The sequence below is a fragment of the Myxocyprinus asiaticus genome, chromosome 17 (assembly GCF_019703515.2).
Source record: "Myxocyprinus asiaticus isolate MX2 ecotype Aquarium Trade chromosome 17, UBuf_Myxa_2, whole genome shotgun sequence".
NCBI classification, from domain to species: Eukaryota; Metazoa; Chordata; class Actinopteri; order Cypriniformes; family Catostomidae; genus Myxocyprinus; species Myxocyprinus asiaticus.
In genome coordinates, this window is record NC_059360.1 from 19,545,684 (window position 1) to 19,572,655 (window position 26,972).

At 37.3% G+C, this 26,972-nt stretch overlaps 1 long non-coding RNA gene across 1 annotated transcript; it reads right to left on the reverse strand.

Annotated features, from left to right (window-relative positions):
* Positions 1-22,996: 22,996 nt before the first annotated feature.
* Positions 22,997-25,819, reverse strand: LOC127455521 (uncharacterized). Its single transcript, XR_007899684.1, has 4 exons — positions 25,645-25,819; positions 23,618-23,727; positions 23,449-23,531; positions 22,997-23,364 (listed from the first exon to the last, which is right to left on the reverse strand). It is a non-coding gene; the product is annotated as an uncharacterized LOC127455521 (long non-coding RNA).
* Between the last annotated feature and the right edge of the window lie 1,153 nt (positions 25,820-26,972).

The following is a 26,972-nucleotide window of genomic DNA, read 5'->3' on the forward strand; positions in this document are numbered from 1 at the left end:
TATTTTAACATTGAAAAAATGTCACACATTGCCTTAAGAAAGAGAAAAAAAGAGATGTCCATCACTCTCAGTGACAGACAGTCTGAAACTCACTGTGCTCTAGAATTATAATTAAAGACTGTCTGCTATTGTTTTTTGTTCCAGATCACGGATTTTGATGCTGTACTCATTTTATTCCCTGCAGAAATTTAAGTATTGCACACCTCTGATGCAATCTATGTCATCCATTCACTTGAGATAAGAGAGAGAGAGAGAGAGAGAGAGAGAGAGAGAGAGAGAGAGAGAGAGAGAGAGAGAGAGAGAGAGAGAGAGAGAGAGAGAGAGAGAGAGAGAGGCGAAGGTTAAGTCACCTCTATACCTAATTAATCTGCCGTACTGCTGTATTGGCATGTCCAGCTTTGATTAAATAATTACCTAAGCACTATAAGCTGCTCTGATTAAGTCATAATCCTGAGTGAGCTGTTACAGAAGCAGTCAGTCTAAGTCTATTGAGCTGGATGAGTTCATTGTTTCAGGCTCAGAGTATATCTTTGCCACGGCTGACTGTATTCCATTAAAAAAAAAAAAAAATGTCCTGTAGTGTTTTATATCTTTCTCTGTCTCATTGTGATTCGTTCATTCTCTCTCTCTCTCTCTCTCTCTCTCTCTCTCTCTCTCTCAGCAGCACCTGTCACTAAGGTTATACATACATTCATTGTCTGTACTGAGTGCACCCCCAATGACCCCCTGACAGGTACAAGCGGGAGCTTGGCAGGAAAATGGAAGCACCCAAAACTGCATTACATCTCAGGTGATGTGCCCTCTCCGCTGGTACCTGTCTGTTTCCACACATTCCACAGAGCACTATACATCTTTCTCAGGAAGGAGTAATTTTCTCCTCAGGAAGTAAAGTCTGTCTGGAGAGCTACAGTACCTGTCTCTGGCTAGGAAAGAACAGGTAGCAAGAGGTCAGGGCACACTGAGATGAGACGGACCGTATATCATTGAGAGAAGAATTTATATTCAAATATGTCCTGTTGTATAAAGAGTTTGTATTTGAAATCCATAGTTTAATACTTTAAAAGTGGTAATATCATGAAAATTAAATTTTTATTGATCTTTTGAGATTAAAGAGTTCAATGTTCTACTCAAAATTTCCTCCCCAGTCCAAAAAGAGCATTTATTGAACCTGACCTGCAAAATCAACTTCTTTGATTTTGTGATTGCATCAATAATACATATACACATTTACATGTAAATGACGTTTATTGAGGTGGTGAGGTAATAGGAAGAAAGTCAGACTGATGCTATTGTTCCAACACCAGAAAAAAACTAATGATGAGAGTAAAATAAAATACATTTAATCAAACCTTGTGATGTTCCTGGTTGTGAAGCCCTGCTGAAAAGACCAGCATTGCTGGTCACCAGATTATGTTGTGTTTTGGGTGCTGGTCTAGCAGTAAGACCAGCACCAAACCAGCATGAACCAGCCAGGCAACAATGGAAACTGCATGCTGGTTAAGTTGGTCTTTGTAGCAGGGAGCACCTGCCACTTTGCATACCTTTCCAAAAGATCCCAATTTTAGATTTTTTCCAAGATTGTGCTGTTTAAACAAGATTGTGAACAGTTTGTGTAGTATATTTCAGCATGTATTGTTTTGCAAAGAGGCTGATGCTGAAGATTGGTGGTTAAACATAATTTTTGACACAACAGCAAACCTGCAGCCCCTGTGGAGCAAAGTGCTTTTACCTATTTTATAGGCGAAAGGGGGATTTTCTTAAGCAATTTCTTAAAGTTGCTGCAGCAAGAAACTACATTTATATTTCTAAGGGCTTGAAAGAGGGTGGAAATGGGTGATGAAAACCAGGAAATGAAAAACTGAAATATGAGTGTTTTTGGCACAAAACAACTTGACTAACATAAATTATTAAAATAGTAAAAAGGATACATAATATGACCCCTGTAATCTTTTGGAAACAGGAAATCATCTCTCAAATCAGAGTAACACATGTCCTTGTACTATAAATGATGAGATTCCATCAGAACTATGTTAAAAGCTTTAGTCAATCTTTATGAACTCTCTGAGAGCTGCCAGGCATATAATTAAAATAATTTCTATAAAAGTCAATTAGGGCTCTTACCGCTCATTTTAAAAAAAGAAGGCTTGTGGCATGGCCTCTAGAGATAAATGGATCACAGTGAGTTGGACACTCAGTTGGGTTTGGGGTGATGGGATCGAAGTTAGTCATCCATCACTCAACATCTTACACTGAAGCTGTGACAGGCAGAGGTCAAGCCAGTGTGGCACCAGTGAGCAAGATGGATGCCTTTAATTTGGGTAATGAAGAGTTAACTATATTGGAGAAAGTAGCAATGGCGTTAAATAGGAAAGCTGACAGCGTCAAAGAAAGTCTTATTTAATTCCTTTCTTTTAATGGAAGACATCGAGAACACAATCTGTGATTGACAACACAGCCCCCAGACATAATTCCCAACAGACACTTCACTTAGATTCCATCCCTTGTTAATCTCAAATATAATGAATTGCAAAAGTAAGGTTAAACTGCCAATGTGAATTCATTATCACTAATAGATTAGTTCATAGATGATTTACAGTGTGTGGGGAAGGTATTTCATTAATATGGAATCGCTGTGATTTAGCTAGGATTTTGCTGGCCTTTTCTGGACCATCAATCTTGGCTGCAGTGGTCATCGTCCCTCTTTTTGTGACCTCTACACTTTATTACTTGGCTGAGAGATGAATATTGCTGGTGGCTGATGACCCGCCAGTGAAACAGAATGATTATTGTGTTTTTTAGTGCAAGTACAAAACCCCATTATCTGTTCTGGAAGGATAATAGGAAAAGAGAGCTGTCTGTCAAATAAATTCTTGACCCTGTGAATTCTTATGACTGGCTTTATGGCTACCTTCAACAAAGATAACCTCTTCCCAGATGTACTCCTAATATTCTGCTAACAAAACCATTTTAATAACCTCTAAAAACAGAAAAGTGACGAGAATTTTAATAGTATGGTTTTATGTTAATGCATAGTCCTGTCAGGTCCTCAGACATCTTTTTTCTTTTTTTTCTTTTTTATTCTGATGTATGAATCTCCAGCGCAAAGCATTGTAATTTTAGAAGTGTGTATTTAAATCTGACAGCAATTTATGTTATGGAGGTGATTTTAATGTGTGACTTTCCTCATATCTTTCCTCTAACTTTTAGATCAATGTTTGTGAATAGCTTTGGCTTTGTTTGGCTTTGTTTAAATGACCTGTTTAAGACATGTGGGTCCCTACAGACCCACCTGAGTGCTCATTTACATTAACTTCATGTTTAAATGGTCAATTATTAAGTAATCTTTAAAGGAATAGTTCACCCTAAAATAAAATGTCTCTCATCATTTACTCACCCGTATGCCATCCCGGATGTTTATGACTTTCTTTCTTCAGCAGACCACAAATGAAGATTTTTAGAAGACTTTCTCAGCTCTTTTGGTCCATACAATGCAAGGAAATGGGTGCCAAAACTTTGAAGCTTCAGCATAGGTCAGCATAAAAGTAATCCATATGTCTCCAGTGGTTAAATAATGTCTTCAGAAGCAATTTGATAGATATGGGTGAGAAACAGATCAATATTTTAGTACATTTTTACTATAAATTCTCCTCCCTAGTCATTTTCCACTTTAACTTTCACATTCTTATGCTTGTGTTTTTGGTGATTCACATTATTCATGCATATGCCCCATACTGGAAAGGGAGAAGTATTTCTTGCAAAAATGGCTTAAATATTTATTCGTTTTTTAGCCACACCTATCATATCACTTCAGAGGAGTGGTGGTGGTGTAGTGGACTAAAGCACTGAACTGGTAAGCAAAAGGTTGTTGGTTCAATCCCCACAGCCACCACCATTGTGTCCTTGAGCAAGGCACTTCACTCCAGATTGCTTCAGGGGGATTGTCATTTTGGATAAAAGTGTCTGCCAAATGTAAAAATATTGCTTCTGAAGACATAGATTTAACTACCAGAGTCTTATGGATTACTTTTATGCTGCCTTTACGTTGTTCTTGGAGTGTCAAAATTTTGGCATCCTTTCACTAGTATTGTATGGTTTGACAGAGATGACATATTCTTCTAAAAATCTTAATTTGTGTTCACCAGAAGAAAGAAAGTCATACACATCTGGGATGGCATGAGGGTGAGTAAATGATGAGAGAATTTTCTTTTTTGGGTGAACTATTCCTTTAAGACCAATACATTTTTGGATGACTGAAAGCTGTTTCATAATCAGAATGTTATAACAAAACAGTTTACATAATTTAAAGAGTGAACATCAAAACATTTGTATCATACATCCCATATTATTAAATAATTCTGCAAAAACATCTCCAATCATGTAAATCCAGTATACTTGTCATTTGATAGCTTTACTAAAGCCATCCATTAGATCCTTTAGTCCAGAAGTGTGCACATTTGGAGAAATTATGATGGATTTTTATGAATTTACTTCATATTTCTTTGGACAGAAACATAATTCATGTCAATTTTCTATCAATTTATGCAATCTGAAGCACTGCAGCACTTTAATACTCAAATGGTGTGTTTTCCATTCAACCAGGATGACAGTGCCCATTCACTTTTTCAGCCGTCTGGGTTCCGGAAGTATTTTCCCCATTAATTTCTTCTATAGATTTTTAATAAAATCCTTCATAAAAGAGTTGAGTCGTGAACCAAACCAATCAGCTCCAAGGTAAATCACAACATCACAAACTTTGTTTTGAGGCAAAAAAGTATTTGAAAATCTGACATAAAGACAAAGGCATAAGGCTGTGTACTTACCGTCTTTCATGAGGGCACAAACTACAATCCCATGAAGCATTGTGAATGATGTAATTCAATAAAAATAAAAAATAAAAACTATCTGAATATATAAAACTATTGATTTTAGGTTGTTTTTATGAGTATAGAAACAATATATTTATAAGTTTATTGCAAAATATCCTGGTATGTACAAATATACAAGTAGTTTAAGGGTGAAGGGAGACTGACTCGATTACATCATTCACAGTGCGTCATGGGAGCGCGAGCTACGAGGTACGTTTTATGGGTTTCGTTGGCCGCGGTTCTCTGATTGGTGGATCTTTTTCCACTGTACCATGGGTAACATGGGTTTTCTATGAATTCCGCTATGAAACATGATTTCAAACAATGAAGTTGAAATAATGCAGATGGATGGCTTCAACAAAAGCATATACCATCGATGAACAACCTGGTAGCTCACGGTAGGTATGTCATTGAAAATCAATTCGCCTATGGGATAAATGCATGGGATTTTTACTTCCGGAATCAGACTGTTGCACTCTATATCTCCAGATATGATCCAAATATATTATTACATCAGAGATCACATGACAGGTGTTCCTCATCGTTATAATAAAGTTTAGACTGATGAAAGATATCGTGAATAAATGGACAATTATGAAAATATATTTTTTGTCTATATTTTCTTAGCGATCACTGCCATTTTTATAGGTTTGATGTCTGTATACTTGAAGAATTCTGCATCAGTCACTGAACCTGTTATTAGCCTAGGCTGCAAATTATATAAATATTTTGATTTCTGCTTAATTCTATGAATGGAATCCACACGAGATCAGTAAAAGAAACTGTCATAACTACTTGATGATAATTGAAAGCAAGATAATTGCAGTATATTATGTTTAATTTATATTGTTTACATGGAGCTAGCGCTAATGCTAGCATGCTAACCTTCGCCATAGTATGCACCTGTTACCCTCTGTAATTGTATTTTATGTTATAATTTGTTGAAAAAATCCAGTTATGTTCATGAAAGTTTTTTTTTTTTTTTTTTTAATACTTGTTTTTAAAGAAAGACATTTGATGCTACAGCAAGGATGGGTGTTGGGTGTCAATAAAGGTGTTACTATATCAGACAGCTGAGAGGATTAGCCAATGGGCAGATTATAGACAAAAGAATAATAATTAGAGACACACATCAATGTGTCTCAGGTGTGAATGGTTTACAGACTGCAGACTAACATGAATTGAGCAGCAAATAAAAAACAGGATGAATGGACTGCATTTTGTGTGTGTGTTTGAGCAGATTTAATTCCTTTTGTAAACTTTTTTAAATCTAAAAAAAAAAGAAAAACACATGGCATAGTCTTAAATAATGTTTCATAAAACTCTTCAGTTTTAAAGATATCATCTTCAGATTTGGATTGTTTAAGGCCAGTGTCATATATAATTTAATATAAATATATGAAAATAATTTTCAGATCAATTCCTATAAAATGTAGCTTTTATAGCTATTTTTCATTATGACTTTAATACATTCTGACATCTGGGCAACAAACTAACAAGTGTCTTCTGTCAAAACAGACCACAACTATGACTGTGATACAAAGAGTTGGTGGTGGTGGTGATCTCACCGCTACCATCAGGCAGGCGGTATCGCAGCATCAGGTCCCGCACCAGCCGACTTCATGACAGCTTCTTCCCCCAAGCAATCAGACTTTTGAACTCTTGATCGCTTCAAGATACATATATCAGCACTGCACTGTATTAGCCTCAGACTGGACTCACATTTTATACTTCTCTTAATAACACACTGGCAACTGACTATCAATCGACAGCTGAATGTCAACACAACACTTCATATTTATTTCCACTGATTACATGGGGGGTATACAGTCTTCTTATTTTGTGTATACTGTATATTGTATATTATTTTTATTGTATACAGTCTTCTTATTTTGTGTATACTGTATATTGTATATTATTAGGTGTATATTGTATATTGTGTTGTGTAACAAGATGTGTAAACTGTGTTATGTGTAAATCAGATGTTTATTGTATTTGTCATACTGCTATGTTGCTTGGAACCGCACCCAAGACTTTCACCCACTGTTGCACTTGTGTATATGGTTGAGGATATCCAATTCAGGGTTCCAAGTTCAGAAAATGGGGCAGTGGGAACAGGTTAAAAGATCAAAATTGTCTCTTTGTTAAAGGAATATTCCAGGTTCAATACAATTAAAGCTCAGTCGACAGCATTTGTGGCATAATGTTGATTACCAGAAAAAAAAAAAAAAATATATCATATTTTTATATATATATATACATACATATACATATATATATATATTTTGACTTGTCCCTCCTTTTCTTTAAAAAAAGAAAAAAGAAAAAAAAAATATCAATGTTAGAGTGAGGCACTTACAACGGAAGTGAATGGGGCCAATTTTTTTGGAGATGGTAAAGACAGAAATGTGAAGCTCATAATTTATAAAAGCACTTACATTAATTCTTGTTAAAACTTGTGTAATATTTGAACTGCAAAGTTGTTTAAATCTTCATTTTTGAGGTTATTTGAATGTTTTGGGGGTTTATTACGTCGTCATTGCAAAGAAGTTGTAAAATTAGATATAATTTTACACAGAAAATGTTCATAATAGATTTTATCAGTCTAAAATCATGTTAACATGCATATTGTTTATGTCTTGTGGCTATACTTTTAAAACAGTGAATATTTTAATGTTTACTGATTTGCCCCATTCACTTCCATTGTAAATGCCTCACTGTAACCCAATTTTTATTTTATTTATTTATTTATTTATTTATTTATTTATTTATTTATTTATTTTTTAAGAAAAGGAGGGACAAGTCAAAATGGTTATTTCTGAAAATTATCATTATGCCACAAATGCTGTCGACTGATCTTGGATTGTATTGATACTGGAATATTCCTTTAAGCTCTGCCCCCCTTGGTTACTGTTTGTTGCTCAGCCATTGATTTTTATGAGGTCTGGAATTAAGTATGACATTGCAAAGCATTTTTATTCACTTTTTTTTTCTTTTAAGATATTGTTAAATTCTGCAGTAACAGTTAAAAATTGAGAAGTGACCCGGCAACAATGTTTCACCATATTTTTGGAAAATTTCTGTAAAATTCTGTTATAGGCAATACAAACACATAGAACTTCCATAGACTTTCATTAGAAAAGAGCAAGAGTTTGTCTGATAATATGGCGAACAGCAACATTGGCAATGGCATGATTGGTCAGTAACATTTTTAAGGTGGAGCTAAGCGAAGTGTAACATGTTTTTATTTTTTAATAAGGCAAGTAACATGCTCCTAACAAAATAAATAAATAAATAAATAAATAAGACAAATGTTGTCTCTGCCACCTGAGATGGTGGTGGAATTGAAGACATGGGCGGAGCTAAGGGTGGGCTATCAGAGCTTGAGCCCTGAATGTTTTCAGTAAAGCCCCTAATGTTTTTATCATCTTGTAGTGATGTCAAATGTACTACTCCTTCAGTATCAAGTTGGTACTGAATCTAAATATATTTTTAATATTAAGAAATATATATTTATCCAGCACTCATGCTTCTGTGGGTGCATGCAAGAAGACTGCTAGTGATTGTGGCTGTGTCAATAGTCTGAATGGTCAAAATGCCTGTCTTGGTGAAATATTAGAAACTGTGTTGAGAGTTGTTCCATCCAGATGCAGTAAGTACCAAATATTAAGATGTATATCCCTGAAAACAATGAGTAATATATACAAATGTGCTTTAAGTATTTGCAAACTTTATGTCATGAGCCAGGACATGATGACATGATGCTATGAACCTCGCAAACTTTGGCAAATCTAGCATTATTTTAAGCGCCTATTTTAGCCTGATATCTCAACTATCTTAAAACACCTGACAAATCAATAGGCTTCACAACTGTCAATAGTAAACACAGTGTATAGAACTACAGAAAGCCAAAAGGGAGAAAGATAGTGCCTTTTTAAAATCCTGTTTTATAGTGTCAAAAGCACACAACTTCTGATGTTTAAGCATATCTGAAGCTTTTAATTTTAGTTTCAGTAATATTTAAAGGTTTACTACATAAATGACATCTCACAGATGTAACATTAAAACTTTAATTATAAAGTGTTTTATATTTCGATATTTCATTAAAGGATGGCCCCATACGTATCCACAGAGGACTGGGCTAAGCCCCGAATATCCATGGACCCTAGAACCGCACCTGATTGCAGACAGGCATAATTAAACTGAAAATTGCTTTCTGATGATCTTCTCGCAATAAAAACATTAACCCAGATCAATATCACAAAATGATTAGCAACAAATTGAGTTTGCTATTAAAGTTGTTGATAAATGCTTTGATGTGGCCATAAACAATAATTTTCAAAGCTATAATGATTTTTAAATCTACAGAAAAACACATTATCCTCTCACTATGGCCTGGAGACACGTGTCTCTCAATCAGCACAACATTCCCACATGCTTAAAATGAAAGTTCTGAGAGAAACCCGGATAATAAGCAAATGAAAACTCAAACATTTCTTTGGTGCAGATGTTTATTCGTTTTTTTCCCCCCAGGAAGACAGCTGCCAGCACCAACTAAAAGCTCCTGGCTCATTACTCTATTAAACAGAGCCGTAGCCACATTGAACAGATTTACTGTGAAAACACGCTCACTTTTAAACAATTTCCGCCCTTGCTTCTCAGAATGATCAAAAGTGCTGAAGCTGATCCCTTTTTTTTTTTTTTAAGATGTCTTCTCTACAAAACATTCACAAGTTTTTCCATTTGTAAGAAGAGGAACTGGGGCATGAAGCTATATCTTTTTACATGATTTTTTATTTTATTTTATTTTTGTCTGACAGACATTTTATAATGAGAAGGAAGGTAGCAAGGGGAAGTTTTTTCCACTTTTGACTAATTAAGAACGTTTCTTATTAAGGCATCTAATTTTGCCCTCTTGTTGTTATGCAACAATAATGTTGTCATTAAATCTAGGCAAAATTATTAGGGTAATCATCCTCTAGTTTAAGTGAAGTCAGTTCATTTCACAACACATAATGTTTCAAACCAGCTTTAGAGAAAATAATGCCTTAATACCCCCAGTAACCAAACCAAAGGAGACAGTGGCAAGGAAAAGTTTAGATGACCTTATTATAAAATGACATACAATTGCAATTGAGATTGCACTGTTTTATAGACCTCAAAGGGTACTTTCATTTAGAAGATTACTGTAAAATTACAGTTTATTTGTAAAACACAGAGGGGAATAAGCCAGTTAGTGTTTTGTTTTTTTGTTTTTTTATCTCCCTGTGAACTATAGTAAATGTGGTCCTCTTTATTCACATGCAGTTTTGCCACCTTATTTAGTTAGAAACTTTACATCGCCCAAATGTAACTACCAAATAATCATTCATTTTCAGGTTTTTAACTCTTTAAATGCCAGTTTGTTTATATAATGCCACTGTTGTTTTTTTTTTATTAAAAAAACAACATACTGTGAAACAACATACTGTGATAATCCCAAAAAAAAAAGAAAAAAAAAAGAATTATATATATATATATATATATATATATATATATATATATATATATATATATATATATATATATATATATTATTATTTTTTTTTTTTTTTTTTTTGGGATTATCACAGTATGGTATATGTCAATGATTAGCAACAATGTTGATTTTGATGCATTATTTTTTGTGCAGTGTCAAACAAAAAAAAAAAAAAAAAAAGAAAAAGCAAAAAAGAAAGAAAGAAAAGAAACACACTCAGTACCTTAGAGGACAAAAATGTCCAACACACACACACATTTCTCAATACACACATACAAGACACACTCTGATATCCATACCAGCACACCCACACAATTTTAGCTGCATCATTTACTCAATTGGCCTGCAGTGCTCTATAATACAGCAAACAGAAAATAGAGGGCAAAAAAGCATGTATTTGCTCCATAGGCTAAACATGAGAAAAATGGCGCCATCTGGTGGGAAATATTTAAAAAAAATAATTTTAAAGCCAGGGCTCTGGAATGAAAGCATAATATCATAGAATTCATGATTTTATATGCTTTAAAGTCCCTGGGATCAAATATTGCAGTTTTAAAGGGTTTCAATGGGGACATTTTTGTCCTGAAGGTCCTGAGTGTAACTATTTTGTGTACACAGTGTATTATAGATGTATTATAGGAACTGAGGTTGAAATATCAAAATTCCCCCAAAAATACACACCTTTGGCAAAATTTATGCCGTTGGCATGAACACAGCCAAAATGATAGAAAAAGCTAAAATGAAAAAGACAAAAATGTCACGAAGGTCGCACAAGGGTTAAATGGAGAGTTAACCCAAAAATAAAAGATCTCTCATCATTTACTTACCCTCATGCCATCCCAGATATGTATTCATTTATTTCTTCTGCTGAACACAAACGATGATTTTTAGAAGAATATTTCAGTTCTTTAGGTCCTCACACTGCAAGTGAATGGGTACCAAAATGTATTAATAAATTATAAAATAAAGTCAGCATAAAAATAATAAGTGTGCAAGTTTTTCTGTTTTTGATAGGTGTGAGTGATAAACAGATCAATATTTAAAGCGGTAATGAAATGCTTTTAAAAAAAAAAATGATTATGTTCCTTGAGGTTAGATTATAATGTTATAAAAGTTTTTTGCACAAAAAAACGGTCAAATATTTGTAAAAACATTTTCCATCCTCATTCTGACCATCTGTCAGAAACGCTTGGTTTAAGGCTGCTTCTGCTTTAAAACTTGAAAGTAAACACCCACGGTTCTGATTAGCTAACGTCATTGCATCGGAAAAATAATGTCCACGCCCCCAGCCATGTATATTAGTATATTAGCTACTACAACGTGATATATATAATTTCACTCTGCTTTCTTCACACATAATTATTCATACAATTATTCAACTCAGACAGATATTCTTTATCCATTTATGTACTGGTTTGATAATCAGCTGTGATTTTAAGCCCAAACCCGGTGAAAAAGCGGTGAAACTTTGCTTGGTGCAGAACAATCTGCAGACCTGCTAACCTGTATGCATTTTGCGTAGCAGGTATGCATTTTGACATCAAAGTACGCTGGTACGATATGTCACTCTAAACTATGCAAAAAGCTGGTGACGCCTTTTTGTTCAATTGTGCACGTGCAGTACTCAAGTCTAACAGCAAGAGGCAGCAGCATCTAACCTGCCGAAAAGCAAAAGAAGAAGAAGAGTTTGACCAATCATAGCGCTGGGTTCATTCCACCAAATATCAAGCGGGTATGATTGACATAATGTCAATCACTTCAATAGATTGCAAATCGACAGCAACACAAAATAGGTTTTAATCCTCTCATTCCCCCTCTGTCTGGCTGGTTCCTTAAGTGAGTACGGTGCTTTTAACTCCTTATGCAAAGGTAAATGGGCTGGGGTGAATGTGGAAAGTTGAAATTGTTAACACAGACCTGCCAAACTTGGGAAAATATTTAACGTTAATAAAGTTAGTCTAACGTTACATAATTTGCAAGCTAGCTTGCTTGTTCACCAGGCATTTAAGCTGGCAAAGTAACGTTAAGTTATATGGTCCGTGTGTCACAGATTGTTAAACGTGATTTTTCATAGTACCGTTTTCATAATTATTATAGGAGCCAAACCCGTCACCGTAATGAAAGGAGCAGATCATGTCAGGATGAAAAAAAGCGAGAGCATGTGTGGCATAAATAACATTACCTAGAAAGTTACCGGGAGGTGTGTGTGTGTGCCTTGCAGTTAAAATAAACATGACGTCAGATGAGGACACTGACAGGGAGAGAGAGAGCAACAGACCTAAAAAGAAGCAAGTTCATGCCCCCAGAAGTTCCTCACAAAGTATCAGGAGCAATGGCCGTGCCTCCGCCCCTCAAAACATTTTTGCATGCATTTTGCACATTGTGCAATTATGATTTTGACGTCCAAGGAGTTTCAGGTAATAATGTGGCTAAACCTCTAGATACAAAGGCCTACATTCCTAGATATTTTTTTTTTAACTGAATAGGCTACATATTTTTCCATTAGGCCTATAATATATGTGCCTATATAAGCTGATTCAATTATTTAATTATTAAAGAAAATGGATTGGATTTCACTTTTGTAAATAAATTGCACTTGGGTTCTTCATTTCATCATCTCTTCGTTTACCTCATCGCTCAGCAACGTAACAGAATACCTAACAATGAACCCAGCAATCCAACTCATATACCTACGTCAGGGGAATCGTCCTCTGGAGGATTATGTAGAGGACTTCTGCGATCTGGCCTGCCGGGTGGACTTTAATGAGGTCGCCCTCAACGACTGTTTCCATTTTGGACTGAGTGAGCCAGTCTCCACTTTGATGCCTGGAGGTCACAGTTCCTTCAGCCTGGCTCAGTATATCGACATTGCCCTGCAGATTACTGGTTCTACGTTCACTGTGGGGGAGGCGGATGCCGAGCAGGAGTCCCATGTCATGGTCAACGAGCCAGCGTCCCACGTCATGGTCGACAAGCCAGCGTCCCACTTCATGGGCAACGAGCCAGCGTCCCACGTCATGGCCGACGAGCCAGCGTCCCATGTCATGGCCGACGAGCCAGAGTTGCTCGTTATGGTCACTGAGCTAGCGCCATCTTTTGCTCCGGATCCTGAGTTTTGCCTCAGCCTGCTCCATGCCATGTCACAGCAACACCTCAGCCTGCTCCATGCCACGTCACAGCCACACCTGAGCCTGCTCCATGCCTTGTCATAGCCACATCTGAGCTATTAGACCTGGAGATGGTTCCCGCCCTTGTACCCACCTTTAGTTCTCCTGAGCAGGCAAGGGGAACTTTCAACCCTCTGACCCCGCCTGGACCCTCCGAGCCCTGGATTCCATCTTGGCCTGTCGGTCCCTCGACATTGCCATGGCTCTGCGTTCCCTCGGCTCCACTGCAGTCCTTCAGCCTGTCAGCTTTGCCGGGGTCCCTCCGGCTCCTCCTTGGTCTGTCGGTCACCTGGCTCCACCTTGGCTTTCCGATCCTCTGGCTGCGCCATGTCCCTCCGATCTGTCAGCTCCACCGGGGACCTCCTTCCCTACGGCTCCACCTTGGTCCTCAGTCCCACTGGCTCCGCCTCAGTCTTCCGATCCCCCAGATCCACCTTGCTCCGCTGAGCCTCCAGTGCCGCCTTGGTCCTCCCTGCCATCGGCTCCACCCTGGCCCTTCGAGTCTTCGGCTACTCTCTGGGTACCAAGTTCCCTGGTGTCGCCCTTCAAGTCTCTCACGGATCCGCCTTCCATAGCTCCGCCCCTCAAGTCTCTCAGGGCCCCACCTTCCATTAACTCTGCCCTGGTCCCATGCCTCATGCCCCATGCCCTGTCTCGCCAGGCCACGCCCCACGCCATGCTATTCATTGCCACATTTCAAGTTCATGTTTATGTTTCATTCATGTTTATAGTTAGAGTATATTGTATTTCACTTTTGTAAATAAATTGCACTTGGGTTCTTCATTTCATCATCTCTTCATTTACCTCATCGCTCAGCAACGTTACAGTTTTTTCTATTTTACATTACAACATAAGCTTCTGTAAATACTTTAAAATGAAAACGTTACAATATGCAAAATACATTATTTCCATTTTTATTAAATAATTGCATGCAATTAATTATGATTATTAGTTTGTATAAGCACACATATCATACAATGAAATATTAATCAAGAAAAAAAATGGTTTTAAGCAAGTGTACTGAAACTATTGACTTTCACTGTATATTATAATATAGCTCAGTGCAGTGCAAGTGGGTAAAATATTAAAAGAGTTCTTCTCAAGAATATATGATTGTATTGTTTTCTTCATAGCCGATTTATATGTTGAATAACTTGATGATATGGTGGTGAGTAGGGAAATGACCATGTGCAAAGCGAAGTGGTGCGAAAACATGTGAACTAAGCGTTACACTATTGTGGTACTCAAAATATTTTCCCATGGTTGGCAGGTCTGAATCTGGAATAATGTTAAACAATGTAACAGTCACCTCTTTGCAGCCTGAACTTGTTCAGAACATTGAATCTTTGTGACACCTGTGCTAAATTTTAGATGCAGCGCAACAAATGAAACTGAACGCAGGTGCCTCGACATGCATTTTTGAGACTCAAGACGTGATGCAACAGTCAAAGAGATTCATCCAGCATGTGTTTACATAGGAAACCAATGATGAAATGATGAACACAGCAGATGCATGCAAAAACACGTTCGGTGTGAACGGCCCCTAACTCATCCGTTCGCGCATGCTGTGAGTGAGAGTGCAGAACAAGTTCAGCAGGCCTGTTTATTTTTTCATTAATTAAAAACCTAAACCCGAAGTCCTACTTGGAAAAACTGACCTGAACCCTGCCTGAAACCCGACGGGTTCTTGGGTACCGTTGGGCCTGGGTTGGGTTGAAGACTTCTACTTAGCGATAAACGATGGCTTACTGTTTATTACAAACACACTAATAAATGAAAGATTAGAAATAAATGGTTTACTTACCAGCATTACTGCAGGGTGCAATACAGCTGGCAGTGCCACATCTTTCAATAAATGAAACATCTCACCTTGCAGTAGTAACTAGAGCCGTTCTCTCCTTAACAGTACACCCACGACGATGATGCATGTTGTGGGCCATGTACATGCAAATGAGCAATGTGTTGTGACATCATAAACACACAGATTTCAAAACAAGACGTTTCAGCAGGGTGGTACTTTAACTATAAATGCTCTTTTTAGACTGGGGAGGAAGTTTTGAATTCTGAAACATACAATATGTTTTCATAGTAAATTTACCTCTTATATGTCTAAATATCAAGGAAAATTTTATTCTTCATTTCATGAACCCTTTAAGTCCTTTTTACTATAAATTATCTCCCTTGCCCAGTAGGTGGCAATATTTACAAAGAATGTTAATCACCAAAAACAAAAGAAGAAAAATTTTAAAGTGGAGATTTATAGTAAAAAAAATGACTTAAATAATCAACTGTTTCTCCTAATAAAGTAATTTGGGGGTGTTTTAAAAGTAATTTAATATTTTTATCAAGAGAAAAGTCACATTGACTATATAATATATTAAGCAAATCTGACCTTTCATTTTGGATAATTTAAAGCTGATAATTACAGAGGGTGAGTTCTCATAGTAAGACTTCTGAGCCCAAGGGCCATGTATTCTATGAAGCGTCTTTGAACTGTCACAATTGGGCTTGTGGTGTAAAGATCATAAACTGAAACTTCAGAGTGCAGGATATGTCTGCATATGACTAACCACATACAAGCCCTCTCTCAAGTCTGTGCTTGTTGGACACAGCAGACCATTTCACTACATATGCCTTTACAAAGAAGTGAGAAAAACCTTGATTTTTGTGCCTTTTGCATGGCGAGATCACTTTGGCGGCATCAGTCATTTTGATTTCAGCCATCCATTGAATATACTGTATATCTATACTTCAAAATCATGAAAACAACTTTTTTCATCCATTTCACAAGTACCATTTGAAAAAGTGAAAGTGTGCAGAAACCTCTCTCTCTTTGTATTTTAGTATGTATTAGAGGAGGTTAAGCCATGGCCATGCAATCCATCAGAATTTGTCCCAGCTTCCCCAGACTAAACATACTCTCATTACCCGGCCTCGTCGCCCCCGAGGGCTCTCACAGACCATGTTTATTAGCCCAAGACAGAGTGCACACAAACACTCAGGAGGTAGTTGAACAGTGAAAATGTTTCCCTGAATGCAGTGGCACACAAGCTGGGAGTGAAGACGTAGAAATGACAACAGGTGAAATGTTGCTATGTCAAGACGCCAAGGGCCTTTCAAAGCAAGGTGATGACATCATTACAGGCAAAGAAAAGCATTCCCACATTTCCATTGCCCTGGTGAAAAGAGAGGCAGTACACTGAAACAGAAGCTTTTACTTGTTTTCTCTGTGAATCTGAGTAATTGGGTTCCAGATTATGGCCCCTGCCAAAACTCATACAACTCCTGTGGCTTTTACTTCACCCTGTTTTTTACACTTCATTGTACCTTCAAGGGATAGTTCACAAAAAAATGAAAATGCTGTCCTAATTTACTCGCCCTTAAGTCATTCCAAACACGTACGACCAACATAGTCTCATGACAACTCGTAATAATTCGTATGAGATGGTGAAATCTTTAGATATGGTTTACAACTTGTGTTTCCATAGTGACCAACCAATCAACAAACAGAATTATAAATTGATACAATACAGGCATCAAAATCTATTTATGCTATACAAATGACTGATATACAGTATGTCATTAACCTGTAATACGCTTCAATTGTCTCGTTCAAAACCCTGATGTTTCTCATTCTTCCGTGGTTCACAACAGTGATTTTATTATTAAAATAACAGCTTGATCTCTTGAGGTTTACGTGACCATGGCAACAATTTTGCAAACCATAATTACGAACTGTATTACACATTTGGCTGCAGTTGAAATGTCCAGCAGGGGGCGCCAAAAGCGAGTGAAATGATGTAATCAGACTAAGTTTTTAAGGTGAATTTAAGATGTATGTTTTAATGTGAAAAACACACTTCCCTAACCTAAAACTTTAGCCTAAACCTAACCAACAGTGTCCTAAAAGATAAATGCGAGGTAAACCAAACAGATATCCTTACCCTAAACCAACACCTAAACCTAACAGATAGTGTTCTTGTCGCAAATGCTGAAGCAAACACGTAATTTTGTGTCGCTTCTATGACACTTTCATCTCACATGTCAGCTTTCATGCTTGACTGGTCTCGAGACGTGGTCCTCCAAGTCCAAATCCCAACATCCTATCAGTAAATCACATTGGATTAAGTGTGTAAATGTAGGCAAGTCTGTCATAGAAGTGTTAAAAATGTATCGTTTTTCAAATGATGCATTAGAATAAAAGTGTTTCGATATCATAACATGGCAGTGTGCGAGGAACAGATCCAAAAATAAGAGTTTATAAAGTCATAATCAGCTGTTGTACTTGTGTGAAAGTGAATAATAGATACAGTTGTTGTAGCGCCTCAAGTGTTAATTTCACCAGGAAGCTGCGGTGTAAGGTAGAATGCGGCACGTAAAACTCAATTTGCAAAAATGTACTGTAGTTAAAATAATGTTCATTCTATGAGACTAGGTTAGGAAAATCATAGTTAGGTTTAAGGTATGGGTAGACTTTATGCTCAGGTTTAGGTTTGGGTAAAACTTGATTTTTTTTAGTTTTTTTTTTGGTTTGTTTATTGTTTTTTTTCTGTGGGAGTAAAAATCTTACATTTTTGTACAAGCCAACTCATATAATTTCTTGCCTTATCGTACTATTATTACGACTTATCATGAGACTTGGTTGGTATATTCGGAGGGAGGACATTCAGAGAAATGAATGACACGAAACCGATAATAGCGCATTTTGGCATACTTGCCAATAATTATAATATACTAATATTAACTATTTTAGATTCACTGTTTGAAAGCTACTGAAAAGAAAAATCCAAAATTTGTGAATGTGAAATCAATTTAGCAATTTAAAAAAAAAAAAATGAAATTGCGATATAAAGTCGAAATCGCAACTTTCTCGTAATTGTGAGCTCACACAGTATAACCTATTTGCGAGTAAATTTTACGCAATTGCGAATTTATCAGTCAAAATTGCAAATTTATATCTTTGCCATTGCGAGAAATAAAGTCTCAATTGTGAGATATAAAGTTAGAATTACATCTTTATTTTTTTTTTTATTTTTTTTTTTGTGGTGGGTTCCGTCTTACATAAAATAAAATTGTTCATTGGTTCGTTGAAAAGTTGTATGTTTTTCCATCTCATACTGTTATTACGACTTGTCATGAGACAGGGTTGCGCAAAATTTCTTATTTTCCTCAGACACTATTCACTTTCACTGCATTTGTTTTTCTTTTTTTGATACAACGAAAGTGAACGGTGAATGAGGCTGTCAGTTCCTAACAATCTGCCAGACATCTTTGTTTGTGAAAGAAAGTAAGTCATACGGGTTTGGAAAACATGAGGATAAGTAAATACGACAGAATTTTCATTTTTGGGTTAACTATACCTCTAAGTCCAGAAATCGGCAGTCAGGGATTGTGACCAAATTTCTTATGTAGCATTTAGCCAAACAGTTGCGCACTTTAGGGTAGACAGGGGAGCTGTTGATTGTGTTAGTGTGTCATGTGATAGACATTCCAGAGAAGTGTCAGGCGTCAGCTGTTTACATTAATGACAAGCTACTCGAGTGTCAAATGTTTGCTAAACATCAGAACCTCGAGGGAGTGCAAGAAGTTTGACACCCTACAGCCACATTAGCATTGGTTTGTGAATGTATTGCCTGTTTTTAAAACCAATGACTGTTTATTTCACACAGATTCAGCTTATCAAAATACAGAACATACATAAATCTAAAACTCCTGAGATAACATTAACACTGTCCAGATGTGTTCCCTTTTTTATTGCAACTCCTGAGAGGATGCAAAATATCCGTACAATGCACACACAACATATGATCAGGTGATCAGCCCATTTGCATTAAAGTTGCCTTTTATGGCAAGAACTGCTGTTTGGATGAAAACAAGAATATTCAGGAATGTGTTATGTAAGTGAGAACTTTATTTGCATCTCTATAGTCCCCCATAACAACCCCTTTTCCAGCCATTGTTAACTCATCAGATAGCAGTCAGAGGAGGCCCACCTGTCTGGAGGCTATGCAGAGGAGATGGATCCATGCATCTGCAGCATCAGATAACCCCCAGCCTGACTTTGTATTGATCTGATGCCCCACTGCTCTTGCATAGGAACAGCTGTTTTGAAGAGTTTAGATAACTGAGGGAATATTTAATGAGGGAATCCTTTTTATACAATGGCCCCATAATGTAAGCTAAAAAAAACAAACAAAAAAACAAACAAAAAAAAAAAAAAAACAAATGCAGTAGGGTTTACTACAATTTCAATGCAGAAACTGCTCGTAAATTTAACAGACCATATTTTCAAGTAAAGAATACACACAATTCTTGGTAAATTTCAAGTAAATTTTACTCAGTCATTGTTTGTACATTTTACTTAAGCAATGTAGAACTGAATTAAGCCATGCTTTTAAAAGTGTACTAACATCAATGCTTTTTTAATGTACTTAGTCATGTACTACATGACACATGAAACCCTTCCATAGGGAGGCTTATTGCACACTATGTAGTCTATTAGATGACAACACTTAGCTTCAATGGTGATAGAAACAAGTTCCAGATGCAGACCTGAACACTTGGTGCACAAAACATGATTACAACAGATAATTTTGAGTAGAAAATGAGCTTCAGACTTCACAAAACAAGAAGTTCCTAAATGGGACAGTGAAATCAATAATACAAATGGTGTAACTAAACTTGCAAACACTGAAACTATGCAAGTTCATAAATTATTCAAGCTTGGTGAAAGCTGGGAACACCAGCTTGAAAAAGTTAAGTAAAATGTACTTATCTCATTTATCTGTGAAATGTACTCAAATTAGCAAATAAATGACTTTTTCTACTTTAGGACTGATACATGATGACACATTTTAAAGATAACAATCATTAATAATATTTACTTATAAGCTAGACCATTAATGTTTACATGTTTGAATTGAGTACAAATGTAGAACTTCATATTTTCAAGTTCACGCTTAAATTAACTTATTCAATGTAGAATGTACTTAATCTTTTATGCTATATTTACTTAACCACAAATTCATTTCCAGCCACACTTAAAATGTATGAATGTCATTGCATTAGGTAACAAAATATCAAACCAATTGGCATTTATTTTAAAGATAGCATCAGCACACTTTTTAAGTGAATTATAACAATACAAATAATCTTCTTCTTCTTTCAGCAGTTGCCACAGTGGACCATCTATGATCCGCATATTTGACTTGGCACAGGTTTTATGCCAGATGCCCTTCCTGATGCAACCCCCAGTGGCTGGGGGACTCACACCTATGGGTGTGATTTTAGAGTCTCCAATTCACTTAACCTGCATGTTTTTGCACTTGTGGGGGAAACTGAAGCACCTGGAGGAAACCCACTCAAACACGGGGAGAACATGACAACTCCACACAGAAAGTGTCATGATCCACTGTTGTGTTGCCTTGTGTTTATCCTCTGTCTTCTGTTTTCCCCAGACTACACTTCCCAACATGCACTGCCCTCATCTCTGTCAGCTGTTCCTGATTGTTCTCACCTGTGTTCCATTCCCTCATTAGCCCATGTGTATTTAATGCCCTGATTTATGCTTAGTCTTGGTCAGTTTTTCTGTAATGTTGGAAAGAAGTCATGAGAGCAGGATCTAGATGCAGCTTGATATTTAATAGGAAATGAGATGAAGTCCAGAACAGGAACAAGGCAAGACTAGGGGTCCGTTCTTCATACCTCACTTATTACATCCGAGATGAAATGACACATCCAAGATGACATCATCGTGCTAATCATGATCTGGCTAATTAGGTTCTTCGAACACACCTTTTGTTTGATTAGTATCGCTGGATTGAGTTGTCTAGGATAATTGCGCGTTCATGCGTTGGTTTAAAAGGGAATATGTATCGATAGTAGAAACCTTGTTCAGCAACGCTGCTATTGGCTGCTCACCATGGCCAAAGAGCGCGCCCAGTTTTTCTCTGCAACAGAGCAAGATCTAATGCTTGAAGGTTATTCGGAATTTGAAGCTTTAATTAAAATGCCAGGGAACACCTCAAAGTCTGCAAAAGCCAGGAGAGAGGGCTGGCAAAAAGTAGCAGACAAAATAAATGCATAAGTGGTGACAATGTTAGATGTTTTTATCACTTACAGTATTTTTGTATTTTAATAATTTCATAATTACTTTCTTCTTTTAATGTCCGAGCCACCACGGGACCCACTAGAACATGGGAACAAGTAAAAGTGAAATACAAGAATATTCTACAAAATGGTAGTCTTTACTACTTTTAAAAAGACACTGTTAAATGATGTGTTTGTCTGTTTATAACCGCAACCAAGAAACCGGCTGGGAAAAAAAAAAAATAAAAAAAAAAGATGGTGGTCCTGCACCACCACGTTATACCCCGGCAGAAGAGCTGGCCCTTGGGTTGAATGTGAACCAACCCATTGTGGAGGGCATCCCCGGGGGCAGCTCTTCCTTAGACCCACATCCAGGGACCAGTAGCAGCAACACCTTCATTACTGGTAAATTAGCTTTCAATTCTCTTAGTACACTGTAAAATAATTTGTTGCAGCATTAAATTAAGTATAATCCAAATGGCTGTTACAGTCAATTCAACTATGTTAAATCTTGATTAGTGATGAATATCTTAAAGTAATTAAACTATTAACTCTATCAAACTTATTTAAGAGTTGATGTAAAAAATATATTGCCATGAGTTATTGATCACATTTTTACAGTGGTTCATTGTAATGACATTGTGTCTTCCTCTTTTGTGCAGTTTTACATAATACACCAACACTTTTACCTGTTCCCAAGCAAGTGCTGGCTTAAGCATGTGCAGTAAGTGGACTTTTTCTCCCTTTTTACATCAGAAGGGAAGAGAGCACAACACTTTAATGCCCATTTGTTTCCATTGCACAGGACAGTGAAGAAACCCTCTCAGATGACTGTCCTTTGGGGGAAGTACCTGTAAGTGCATAAATAACTTGACTTTATTATATATATTACTCCTGTACCTATTATTTCTGACTGCAGTATGAGTTCCAGGAGTCCACATCCACAGAAAGGCCCACAGAAGAGTCTGCACAGAGAAGTGATACAGAGGTGGGTGGTGTTGTACTTTTTTCCTTTTTTTTTTTTTTGTTGCATGTATTCATAGTTTTGTCCACAAATGGCACAGGGTTACATCCGTACCCTATATAAACTGAGTCTTCAACACAGTATTTTTCCCTGAAAAAACAAAAAATTAAGGGGAGAAATGGAACTTGACCACTTGAAGAAACTGGCACTAGAAATAGAGCTGCTTCAAAAGGAGCTTCAGAGTAAGTGCTAATACACTTTCACAGAGTACTATTGTTGACCTTCCATAACAATATCTCTCATTACAGGCAAAATATGACTGATTTTCTTTACAAAGAATAATTGAAATAAAACAAGGGACTAAGCATATTTGTCTTGTCTTTTATTAAACTTAGCAAAAATGGTGTTCCACAATTCTGTCTCGTGCAGCTCTGCCACTAGGTTGGTCCAAGTGCACTGGCTGGAGGTGATCATCAGGCTGCACCTCCACCACAGGGGTCCTCTCCTTTCTGATGGTGGCAATGTTGTGTAATACGGCACATGCAACAATGTCGCAGGCCCTGTCAGGTGCAACCCCAAGACTTTTCAGACACTGAAATCTTCCCTTTAGTTGCCCAAAGGTCATTTCAATGCATGCCCTTGTCCTGGCTAGAGCTGCATTGTAACTTGTTTGTGGTCCGGGGTTTGGGTCAGGGAATGGCGTCATAAAATCCTGCCTGCAGGCATAGCCCCTGTCTCAAAGCAGGATCCCATCATAAACGCCTGTGTAATGGAAAAATGCAGTTCTGTTAGGCCCCGCATAAGTGTATGTAATGCAGTGACCTTGACATCTATATTTTCCCTTACCACGTTCAAATAATGTGCATAAATGTGCAGATCCAGGCCATTTTGCTTCCACATTTGTGATATGGCACATAGTCACACACCATCTAAGAGATTTTAGTCTGTCAATATTTTTTTTTTTTTTTCTTTTATATCACTAATCTGGAATATTAAGAATCCTAATAGTACTTACCTGCACATTTACACTGTGAACTCCCTTTCGGTTCACAAAATCCCCTTCATTGGGGCCTTGATGGGGATGTGTGTGTGTGCAGTCTATGGCACCAATCACATTAGGGAAGCCTGGGGGACACAAGTCATAATTATTGGCATGGTCATGATTGCATGATCTTCATTAACAATTTTTAATGTACCTGCAATGGTGAAAAAAAAAAAAATTTTTACAACCTGGGGCGTTAAGTGGCTTGGAAATACCACAAAAACCCCTAAAAACTGCTTGAGCGCCAGATAAACTTAGCAAATGGCACGACAGGCAGCACTTTCCACAAAGTTCTCCGCATCTCCAATAGTGTAAAGGAAAGTGCCACTCGCAAAGAATCTCAGGGCAATGCACACAGTTTGTGCTGTGGTTAAAGCCCGACCAGAGTCGAACGTTTAATGTGGTTCCAACAAATTAATGATGTAAATGACACCCTCACGAGAAAACTGATATCTCTCAAAGTATAGTATCGCGCTGCGCTAAAGGATCCTGTCTATCCCGCAACACGCGATTAATTCGAAAAGCTCTGAATTATCCTTGCACCTTTCCGCAACAGGTTGCTGTCGTAAAACGGACAAGACCTGGCTGTTACAGACTTCCCGTATTACCTCAGCTTATAAAGCCGCAATCTAATCTTGTTTACATTAAATAAGCTTAAACCTGCTTGGGAGCAGGCTTACGGACCTGTTGCTATGACAGCAAGTCCAGGATGAGTGTCGAAGAACCTAACAATCCAAGATCATGACAAATCGTAAACAATCAAATCCAGCTGAGTTAGCGACGTATGAAGAACGGACCCTAGGAACTAGGAACTTAAACGAATGTTACATCCTAGGTTAGCAAACTGGTACAAAAACAGGAGCAAAACAACAACAATTGACAAAGACTGAGCAGAAATCAGGGCATTAAATACACAAGGGCTAATGAGGGAATGGAACACAGGTGAGAACAATTGGGAACAGCTGACAGAGATGAGGGCAGTGCATGTTGGGAAGTGTAGTCTTGGGAAAACAGAGGATAAACACAAGGGAATACAACAGTGGATCATGACAGAAAGGCCCAGTTGAGCTGGGACTCAAACCCAGGATCTTTTTGCTGTGAGGTGACAGTGCTAACCACTGAGCCACCCCAATACTAATACTACTAATAATACTACTAATAATATGTTTTATAATTATTTGCATAATAAAACAATCAATATAATGTTCAAAATTAAAATAAAACATATTCAGACAATTTCTTGTCTTCAAACTTAGTGGAACCTGTCCATGTTTACACCTTGTGGTTACTTTGCTATGACACATATGTGAACTTGATGAGGGCATACTGATTGCAAAAATGTCTAAGAAAAGGCTGAATCACAAAAAACATAATGAGATGCACATGTGGACCACAAGACTAAAGACCACCAATGCTTGTTGTTGACTTACCTATTCCTACTGGTACTTGTGGGGTGTGTGTGCATGTGTGTTTGTGTGCTCTGTGCAGTAGTCAGGGGAGAGAGGATGTCTCAAATTTCCCTGCACAGAGACCATCCCTTTTTCAGGATGACTAACACCTCTGCAGTGGCAGACACTCTCACCTCATTCACAGCTCTTAACCATCCATGCTAATGAGCGTCACATCATTAGACAGCTCTAATTCACCTCTGTTTGTGAGCCTATCACAAGCAAGATGATGTAACATAGATCGAACCACAGTAAGCGAGCAGACCAGGTCCATAGATATTCATTCAGCATTTCTTCCCATCCAATAGCAGAGGAGAAATTCCTGGCTCCAGAGTATATAGGGTTTCTTAATATTACGTGTCGGATGGAAGGCTGTCACCTTTATTTTTATGAGAAAATGCAAAGATTAATATCTTTGATTTTCAATGAATCCACAAATATAATTTTTTTGAATAACTTTAAATATATTAGAGAGTGGAGCCACAAATTTAGAGAGAGGTTAGGAAACAGATTGCTTTTACTGTATATGCTCGTAAAAATTGCTTGTCTTACCTCAAGCCTAACCCTTATAGGCAGAACTAGTCGCATGTCTTCCACTCAGGGCAGTTTCTTCCATCATCAGAGTTGAGGGTGATGTAAGGTCTCATAAGGGCTTGTGATTGCCCTCTAGGGGACAGAAAACAGGAACCCTTGGCAGATGCATAGTTTCAAGTAACATTACTGACTCTTAAACACAGTTGGCAGAGAAAAGGATCTTTGCACGGGGTGCTGGCTTTGAATGAAGCAAACCAAGAACACCTGTGTACTTTTCTCTATTACCGAAAAAATTAAAAATGAATTTATTGTCAGACTCTGCAAGGATAAATCTCTATAAACAATCACACATACAAATAAAAACTGATGTCAATAAAACAATTCCTTCTTTCATAGAAGTGCACAATTATTTTAACATAAACAACAACAACAACAACAAAAAATACTGATTAAGAAATGTTGGCAAATATTTCATAATAAAAAAAATGCATAAGAATAAAAAGATACAAATCATGCTGGCATCTTCATCTATATTAATGTACTAAAACATGTAACACAATTATCTTAAAATAAACAATACAATAATACTTACTAGTGTATATATATACAGTTGAAGTCAGACATTTACATACACCTTAGCCAAATACATTTAAACTCCATTTTTCACAATTCCTGACATTTAATTGTAGAAAACATTCCCTGTCTTAGGTCAGTTAGGATCACTACTTTATTTTAAGAATGTGAAATGTCAGAATAATAGTAAAGAGAATGATTTATTTCAGCTTTTATTTCTTTCATCACATTCCCAGTGGGTCAGAAGTTTACATACACTTTGTTAGTATTTGGTAGCATTACCTTTAAATTGTTTAACTTGGGTCAAACGTTTTGGGTAGCCTTCCACAAGTTTCTCACAATAAGTTGCTGGAATTTTGGCCCATTCCTCCAGACAGAACTGGTGTAACTGAGTCAGGTTTGTAGGCCTCCTTGCTTACACACGCTTTTTCAGTTCTGCCCACAAATCGGATTGAGGTCAGACTTTGTGATGGCCACTCCAGTACCTTGACTTTGTTGTCCATAAACCATTTTGCCACAACTTTGGAGGTATGCTTGGGGTCATTGTCCATTTGGAAGACCCATTTGCGACCGAGCTTTAACTTCCTGGCTGATGTCTTGAAATGTTGCTTCAATATATCCACATAATTTTCCTTCCTCATGATGCCATCTATTTTGTGAAGTGCACCAGTCCCTCCTGCAGCAAAGTACCCCCACAACATGATGCTGCCACCCCCATGCTTCATGGATGGGATGGTGTTCTTCGGCTTGCAAGCCTCACCCTTTTTCCTCCA